The sequence below is a fragment of the Camelus bactrianus genome, chromosome 34 (genome assembly GCF_048773025.1).
Source record: "Camelus bactrianus isolate YW-2024 breed Bactrian camel chromosome 34, ASM4877302v1, whole genome shotgun sequence".
NCBI classification, from domain to species: Eukaryota; Metazoa; Chordata; class Mammalia; order Artiodactyla; family Camelidae; genus Camelus; species Camelus bactrianus.
This window is the reverse complement of record NC_133572.1, coordinates 13,262,579-13,271,764: the sequence shown is the minus strand read 5'-3', so window position 1 is coordinate 13,271,764 and position 9,186 is coordinate 13,262,579. Positions and strand designations below refer to the sequence as shown.

The 9,186-nt window shown below is 37.6% G+C and overlaps 1 protein-coding gene across 2 annotated transcripts in view; it reads left to right on the top strand.

Moving 5' to 3' along the window:
- The first annotated feature begins 346 nt into the window (after positions 1–346).
- SLCO1A2 (solute carrier organic anion transporter family member 1A2) overlaps positions 347–9,186 on the top strand; it is a 77,321-nt gene continuing 68,481 nt past the window's right edge. For both annotated transcript variants that reach the window (XM_074357372.1, XM_010946502.3), the window contains exon 1: positions 347–533. The gene's annotated coding sequence lies outside the window, so the exon portion shown is untranslated. The remainder of the gene's footprint in view (positions 534–9,186) is intronic.

The following is a 9,186-nucleotide window of genomic DNA, read 5'->3' as shown; positions in this document are numbered from 1 at the left end:
TATTAGTATCATCTCTTCTCATGCTATGCAGCCACACAGGAAACTGAACTCAAGCTCCGTTTATAAGCATCTTCGCTTACTTAATGAGTAAATCAGTGAGTCTTTGATTTACAAAAGACTTGTGAAAGCACAAAAGGAAAAACTGAGAAAACTGAGGATCAGCAAGTTGTCACATTAGTTCATTAACTGAGTTTTTCTGTAGTCACTGAACACAATGTTAGACTCAGAGCCATGGCCACATAAGGGTTAACTGTTAAGAGAAAACAAAACAAAGCAGTAAGGAGGAGCCTCTGGTTCTAAGTGACTGATCTTTTCTGAAACCTGTTTTATGCAACCCTCAGAGCCCAAGAAACTTACCACAGGATTAAAACTTATGTAAACAAAGGTCCCTTTATTTACAACTTAGATTCTCTGAGGAGCAAGAAGGTCCAGCTCACACGTGTGCAGAGCTTTATTCATACTGGTTTTTTAAAAAATCTGATGATCTTACCGTGTAGAAGCAGCAATGAATGAAGTTGATGGCGAATGCTAAGGTAACAGGAGTTCATTTATTCGGGTTGCTGTGGGTTGCAATTCAGTCACTTCTGTCTGGAAAAAAATTTAGGTAGATTTAATACTCTGAGACAGAAGACTCCTTGGGTTTTGTAATTTCCTTGTCTATAATTTCCTGATAAGGATAACAATTCTATTAACTACAGGATCATGTAATTGTAATACTATTGCTTGTTCACTGACAAATATATGGTTATATACTTTGATTTTTTTCCCCACAAATGTAGTTACCAGCGGTTTGGAATATTTGAAGTGAGTCTAAATGATCCAGATAATTTTTTCCTCCTGCTTCGTCCCTGGCCTGAAAAGCCCCTCTTGTTTTATCCAGTTCCTCCAAGTCCATCCTTCTGGTTCCCATCAAGCCCCATGTTCTCCACATCCTTCTCTCCCTCCCCCCAAATCCTAGAGGGTTAGTTGTCTATATACACACACACATGCACACACACTTCATTGGAGTTTTCTTTCAAAATTCAAAAATGAGAAAGTTATTTTTTTTAAAGCCAAATAAGACAAAAGACAAAGTCAACTTGACGCATATCGTTTTTACAATGTCTTTCTGTGCTCATGTAAAAAATATAGAGAACACGTACAGCTACACCCATATGGATGCACGTGTTCCCCTTACTTTGATTCACATGAATGGGGCCATCATCATAGGCACGACTTGACTTGTTGTATTCGTTTAACTGTGCCCTGTGGATATTCCTCTAGGTCAGCACATATATCACGATCACTCATAGTCTATTGTTTTTGTAGAAAGAAGTACGTCTGTTTCTTTAGAATAGATTTCCAAAAGTGAAAATACAGAAACAGTGTGTACTGCAGTTCACAACCCTACTAGTTCTCTACCCCATTCCACTGAATGCTATGAATCTTTCAATTCCTATTAATTTGCTATATGAACAAAAATGAGGGTATTGTGCCGTTTTGAATTCCATTTCCTTGGCTACTAGTGAGACTTAGCCTCTTTCGTAAAAAGCTTTTGTAAACTTTTTTTGTCTATTTGCATTTCTTCTTTTGCAAACCCTAGTACATACTCATGTTTGTTTTTCTCTTACCAATTTGTAGGAACTCTTTTTTTTTTTTTTTTTACAGGGCTATATAGAGATATAAACCCCTGCCTCATATATATTTCAAACATTTTTTCCATCTTTCACTCTCTTTTTTTTTTAAACCTATTGATGGTATTTTTTTTTGCCTTCGTGTAACTTATGATGACATCAACTCTGCAAATTTTTTTATTACAGTTTCTTGTTGGTGTTGTTTGTTTGTTTGTCTTTTTGAAGAATTTTTTCCTGACCCTAACATTTTTCAAATATATAGACATATTTTACATTAAACTCTTTAAACCATTGCTCTTTTTCTATAAAACATGATATTAGGAAGAGCTAGTTTCCTTCCCAGGTGGAGATTTAATTACAATGTTAATATCATTTATTAAATAAGCTCTATTTTTCCTGGTGAACTATTATTCAAATTATTACCGTATATTATATTTTCATTTTTACTGGATCCACTAGTGGACTCCGTTTTGTAAAAGTGACCTGTTTGCCCATTTTGCTTGTTTGTTTGTTTGTTTGTTTTTTGCTTTTGCTTATGATGTGTTGTTTTAACCCCGCTAGCGTTACAGGAGTTTTTAGCATCTCCTGTAGCAGGTGCCTACCACCGTTTTCAGTTTCAGGGCAGGGTGGGGCAGTCTTTCTCCTGACCTCAAGCCTAGTGAGCAAGACTTTAAGAAGTCTGCTCACAGTGCTTTATATTTGTCCTCTACAGTTTGGAGGACACAGGGGAGAGGTGTGCTTAAGAAGCTTACAATTCAGAAGGCCGTGGGTGTATCCGCATGCCAGGAGGTGGAAAGAAGAGAGAGTTACCTTTAAAAAAGAGCTGTCCTAGTCAATGGTGGGTCCACCAGAGCTGGTTTGGGGCTGTCTTAAATCTGAACTGATCGAATTATATGGAGCCGTGATGCGACCTCAGTAGAAAGAGGCTAAAAATGTATGTGGTGCCTCTAAATTTGAAAGAGCAGGTGCATTTATCCTGCCAAGGACACTACAGGTGAGAGATGGTGAATGAAAGGTGGGATCTCCCAAGACCCTGGAACGTGGCCATGAAAGAGAATCAGTTTTAAATACCTCACAACTGAAAGAGGCAAGACATTTCCTGGCTCATTAACTCCTGTCCTACAAGTTTCAACCCTGGAGGAGACAGAAGCAGCCTGTTCCACTGTGAGGGAAAGAGGTGGGTGTGTGGGGGTGGGGAGAGGCCGGGAGAAGCTGGCGACAGAAAACAGAAACAACCTGGACCCCTTTTCCCAACCTTAGGGTTTGGACATGTTAGTGTGAGAGGAAAGAAGCTTTAGTTTAAATGAAGTTCAAAGTGAACTAGATAGAGTACTCCAGAATCGAGCCTTTCTGTGGGATGAAACATGACCAGAGGGCTTTAAATTTTTTTTTCTTTTGAAAGGCAACAGAAAGTAGAATGACCTGTCTGAGATTCTGCTTAGCGTCAGGAAAAGAACTGGCCCTGAAATGGATCTGATGGGCACTGGAGGGGCGGAGACTGAGGCTGTTTTCTGCTATTACCACAGAAATCATAAATGCCATTTGTGCAAGGAACTTACAATCTGTTTCTAATGTAAATATTGCTTGGGAGCACAAGAGTGGATTATTTCAATTTTACAGCCTTTTTTCAATAACTCTTCCCTTTCAGGGATCAATGGCTTTCTCAGAAAGATCCCAGGATTATCTTTTTCCTTTCACCTTCGTATCACTTCTGTCTACTGTTGGTTGTTTTTCTACTTAAACGTTTTCTACAGATACATCATATTTTGCCATTTAACCTAAGAAATTCAGCTTTAGAGGCATGTCATCAATTCCGCAGGACAGTGAGGACCGTCAAAGCATGGGAGTCAAACGTGGGTCATTCTCTAAAGGGAGATTCTTTAAGTAGAACTTACTAATTTACAATAATGATGATAATAATTCCAGAAATGTGTAAAATTTCAGAAATTTTTTAAATGATGATAAAAATTTCAGAAATTTTAAATCTTCAAACTAGCCATTTCTTTCTTATTAGACACAAAATAAATAGGATTACATGCCCCAGATTTGAAATGAGGGCAGAAAGTAGAAAATGTCTTAGGAGTCACTTAATGTAGCTACTTCAAGGCAGGATGGAGACAAGCTGAAACTCAAGCTTGACAACTTGTCAGTGACTTTATCTAGCAATAGAGGCAGCAGGAATTGACAGCTACCAACTGTTGAAATTACACTAGGTTAGGCCCTCAGACTGGCACTTTATATCAATTATCTCATTTTTAATTGTATGCCACGTGTTAGTCTAATCTTTTTAGGATCCAGCAAGAGAAGACTTAGGTATCTCCTATTGAGTCAAGACTAGGGAGCCTAATGAGGTTTACCTAGATTGTCCCCTGGCAATTTCTGAAGCTTCAGAGATATTTAGGTTATTTGGGTTTCAACGTTAGAATTAATTCAGATGCGGCAGCAAAAGCTTGGGTGGTGCATCCAAATATATGATGTAAATGGTGATGCAGGAAAAGAGGGGGCAGTGCAGACTGGATTCTACCTTGGCTTGGTTCATCAATATTTTTGTCTTACAAATTAGAAATTTTTTGATAGTGACAATCTGATTTCATCTACTTATTTTTCTTTTCTTTTCTTTTTTCTTTTTCAGGTTTATTAGGTAGAATTATTATGGTATGACTGTGCATATACATTATATTTCATGTAAATATATACTTACAATATATTGCACATTTTTTTGTTTACATATATGATCTGATCGTCGTTTCTAAGAACAGATTAGAGCTTTAGCTTTTTAAACTTACATAGTTATCAAAATTGATTTCATCTACTTTTATGAGAATATAATATAGTGATTCAGTGAAACGATATAAATTTTATTTGCATTCTAAAATGAACAAACAGCCTATAATATAGGACTGCAAATAGCCCACAGGAGACACCTCATTTTGAAGAAGTCCTGGTTTCTTTTCCTCTCCAGTTCTTTTTTTTTTAAATCTCTGTGAAGGTTTGATTTTTTTTCCTTCATGCACTAGTGCCTCGTATGTCATTTGTGATTCATGAGCTCCTTTTCTTTATGCCTTAAATCTTGGTGTTAAAACCACGCTAAATGAGGCTAGTCGAACTCATCAAACTACCAGTATGAATTTCAATATTCATTCAGAGGAAATAAATTCAGAAATGTCAGAAATATACACTTGAGTAGTGAGCATATTTTTGAATTTTCTGTTCTATCTTTTGTTATATTTACACGGGAGAACAAATTGTTTATATACGCAAGGAAGAAGGCAGAGGGTAAGCTACATATGAAGTTTCTGTTTCCCAGTTGGGACACTGATCATTTGCTAAATTGGATCTTTGCTTGTTAATGTCTCACTGTATCTGGAAATTATGGTCACATTTGTGGGTGTTTCTAAGGTTAAATTAAGTTTTAAACATACATTCCTAGAAAGGACTAGAAAGAAATGTGTGCAAGTGGTGGTAATATCTAAGTTTTCCTGGGGCAAAATTTTAGATAAAATCATATAGTAAAATGTAAGTCTACTGATTATACGTATTTTATGGACAGGCAAACAGTATACCCGAATGCCTTCCTGTGTTATAGAGGGAAAAACCATTTACCTCGTCACACTGACCAAGCTCATCTTTGGTGGTAAAGCCATGCCTTATCCATTTTAGGTGACTTCGCTCCTAAACTCAAAAATACCGAAAGGACAGCATGTAGTAGAGATGTGTGAGATTTAAAAGTTATTAAAGAGCCTTAGCACACCATATCTTAAGATAGCTACATTTAAACATTTGCTGGATTGTTGTGTTATGCTGTTTACAACAATGAAATGCACAAGAGTCTTTTCTACATTCGAACACGCTCTAGAAGACGAATCCTCCACTTGCAGATTTTTACCAGCTGTGGCTACCAGACTCTCCTCCACATCTTGACCTGGGTTTACTTTTTTCTTATTTTTTCCTCAGAAGTCTTAGAATTAGGGTAGGGCTGAACGGGAAAGTTGTATAATTTTTTTTTTTAACACCTCATGCTTTGGTCAGTGCCATATCCTAGATTTTGGTTAATAATAACCACAGCTAATATTTGCTAAATGTGGTAAAGACAGGTATGATTGCATACTGAGTGCTTTTCATGCATTCTATCTATCCTCATATCTCTGCCAAGAAGAGATTTTATATATATATATGAATTTAGACTAAAAGAAGTTAAGAAATGTATACAAAGTTTAAAAAGAGCCAGAATCCTAACAACGATCAGTCAGCCTAATTCCAAAAACCCAGCCCTTCCTACTGTACCGAGGGGCCTTACTCTGGTTGCTTTCACTGTCCTATTGATTTTTTTGCTCTTCAACATCACAACAGGGAATTTCTTAAATGCTTAACTTTGCTTTAGTATTGTGACATTTGAAGATATTTAGACCATCTCTCTTGGTACAGATACTGAGCGTAAACTCAAATTCAAATAAAGCTCCAGAAATTGAGTTTGAATTTCCTGGAGCTCAAAGGGTTTGGTTCTGTTTCATTGCCTCTTTTATTTTTCCAGTGGCATTTCTGCAGGAGGGGTTCTGGAGCAAGAGGGTTCCCAAGGATCTGATACTGTCTGGGGCAGCCTGGCGAACTTTCAGAGAAACACGTGGTTTCCACTGTCTTGTTCTTTTCCCTGTTTTGTCCTGCTAGCTTTCACTACTTTGTCGACCCAAGTGAACATTTAGAATCTTTATAACCAGAGTAAAATTGATGCTTTAAATCCTGTTCATTTGCAGGAAAATGGTTGCAAATGTAGGTAGGCCCCAAAGCCCAGACACAGAAATTGTAAGGTAGCTGGGGATCCATTATGCCTTTCCATCCCCCTCACCACCTCCTCCCCTTCTCCTTTTACTTTTCCTTACACCTCACCCTTCCTTTTCCCTCACCATTTTTTTTTTCCTGTCTCCCAGTGCTTAGCGCATTCTTTTAGGCTTTTATTCTCAGCTAGCTGTTAAGTAACTTCAACGAGGGTGTTCATTGATAGTGAAAAGTTTCCCTGTATTTGTCTTTTAATGAGGGTCTCAAACTAAAAGGTTTTTAAAATGCAAAAGAATGAATTTCAAATTATAGAAAGTTTGGAGGGGAGGTTAATTTGGCACAGGGGTCCTGCTCAAGACCCGTTGCTTGTTCAGATGATTTATATTTCGAAAGTCAAGGCACATATTCAATAAAGGAAGTGAATTATCACAAACTAGAATACAGTTTTATCACAGTTATAGCTGTGAGCAGGACCGCAGCCTCCCAGCCTTCATGTAAGCTCCCACTAATTATTTCATCATTTCAGTTGCATAGGCCACCATTCACACGCTTATAGGATAAACAGAACATAGGCTATGAAGATGAAGAAGATACAAAAATCTCCAAATTTTAATTAAAACAGTCATGATAGTTTTTTTTAATGGATGTATAGTTCATTTACAATATTGTGTTAGTTTCAAGTGTACAGCAAAGTGATTCGGTTATACATATATATCAATATTTCAGATTACTTTTTCATTACAGTTTACTACAGGATATCAAATATAGTTCCCTGTAATAAACAGGAAATCCTTGTTGCTTAGGAAGATATTTTTTATTTAAGTCTACAACTTTTTGATAAAATTAGTTTTCTTTTTTATAATACTTGCCCATGATTTCAATTTTTAAAATACTGGCTTTCTTAAATACATGGTTTGTTATATATTTGGTAACATCTCCAGCGACTTAAATTCTATCCTTTTAGAAATTTTAGAATTTGCTCTCCCTCTTCTAATCTACTTACAACCCAGGTAAACTCTACCAGATATACTATTTCTATATTGTCTGTTATTCCCTTTTTAGGATTTGCCTACCACTTCTTACTGATCCTAACTGTTGTTCTAAATAACAAAAGGAATGTTCCCACAGGGAAGAAAGAGGGGTGGATTTTCAGAGCCTGCATCTTGTATGGGTCTGTCAAATTTTCGTAATTCTAGACGTGATTGTGCAGGATAAGGGGCTTTGCGTCATGGGTTATTGGAGCAGGAAAGGTATCTAGTGATACAAATCCTATTTAGGATTTGGGTAGGTTATTGTCATTATTCTATTCCTCTTTTGTTTCTTCAAACCTTTCCCCACGTTGTTTTGTGCCCACTTTTGTTACCTACTTTTATCTCTCCTGCCCCTCTTTTTAAATCCTTCTGGTTTGTTAATCAGTAACAAAAGGACCCACTGTAATACGGTATCATTCTTTTGCTGGTGTACACTCATCATGGCTATAATAGCTATCTGTGACTGAAACCCAAGATATGCACATACTTTGCATATTTCATTCCTAGCCTGGTTTCCTGAAGCATCTTAAGCACTTTAAAGAGTGTCTGGCATATAATAGGTGCTAAGCAAACATATGGAATGATGACTATTTGGGTTAATGTCTTGGCTCCACCATGGGACTTGGTTTGTACTTGGTACCAACTGAGGCAGAAGGTGAAGTGATTTGCCCAAGGTCAAACAGCCTCAGTGTCTTCATCTGTAAGGCAGGGCTAATAATAGTCTTTTCTATTGAGCTATAATTGGCATTTAACATTAAATTGGTTTCAAGTGTACAGCATAATGATTTGATACACGTATATATTAAGAAAAGATGGCCACAATAATTTAGTTGATATCCATCACCATACATGGTTGCAGATTATTTTCTTGTGATGAGAACTTTTAAAACTACTCTCTTATGAACTTTCAAGTATACAATACATTATTATTAACTATAGTCACCAGGCTGTTCGTTACATCCCCACAACTTATTTTATAATTGGAAATAATAGTATTTATTTTACAGAGTTTTATGAGGATTAAGTCAAATAATACATGGGATTGAGTTTAATATAGCATCTGGCACACAGTGAGCCAGCCCACCATAAACGAAGCTCTAAATGGGAAGGCAATGGGGCTTAGCAATTTGGGTACCAATTAAATCCTCCCAAGTACAAGCTGGGATAGATAAACCGATAGGGAAGTTCAGATGTAGAGTCAAGTCTCTGTCATTAAAAAAACATTAAATGCTCCCACAAGCACCTTCCTGAGCTCTGCAGTGGGCAGGTAACGCCCCCCCCCCCACACACACACACAACCCTCATTACAAAGTGTGGTCCAGTGCCATGCTGCTGTGGCAGGGTAACCCTTGTGGGAAACACTTTATAGGGAGAAAGAGGAAGCTTCTAAGGCGGAATAAAGGAACCAGTATTAATTGCAGGGCAGGTTTGGAGCCGAAATCCTGGTTATTTTCATCACTGATGATCTCATTTCATCCTGCCTGCCCCTCTCTGAGTTATCCTTTCCATGTCACACATGAGGAGACAGAGGTTCAGAGTAACTTGAACGCAGTCACCCAAGTCTCTGTGACTCGAGGCTGTTCAGCCTCCCTACCATATAGCACAAATGAACATACATGCTCATCAACTGTCCCCTTGTCCCCCCCGAGGGGACTTGCTGTGGACCAAATGCAAATCTCCCATCTTCAGCTGCAGGATGACCAGCAGCAAAATGTGTTTCCCTCTGCTGAGAAAGAGGATCTTCAACCCTCATTCCAGGAGAAATGTAG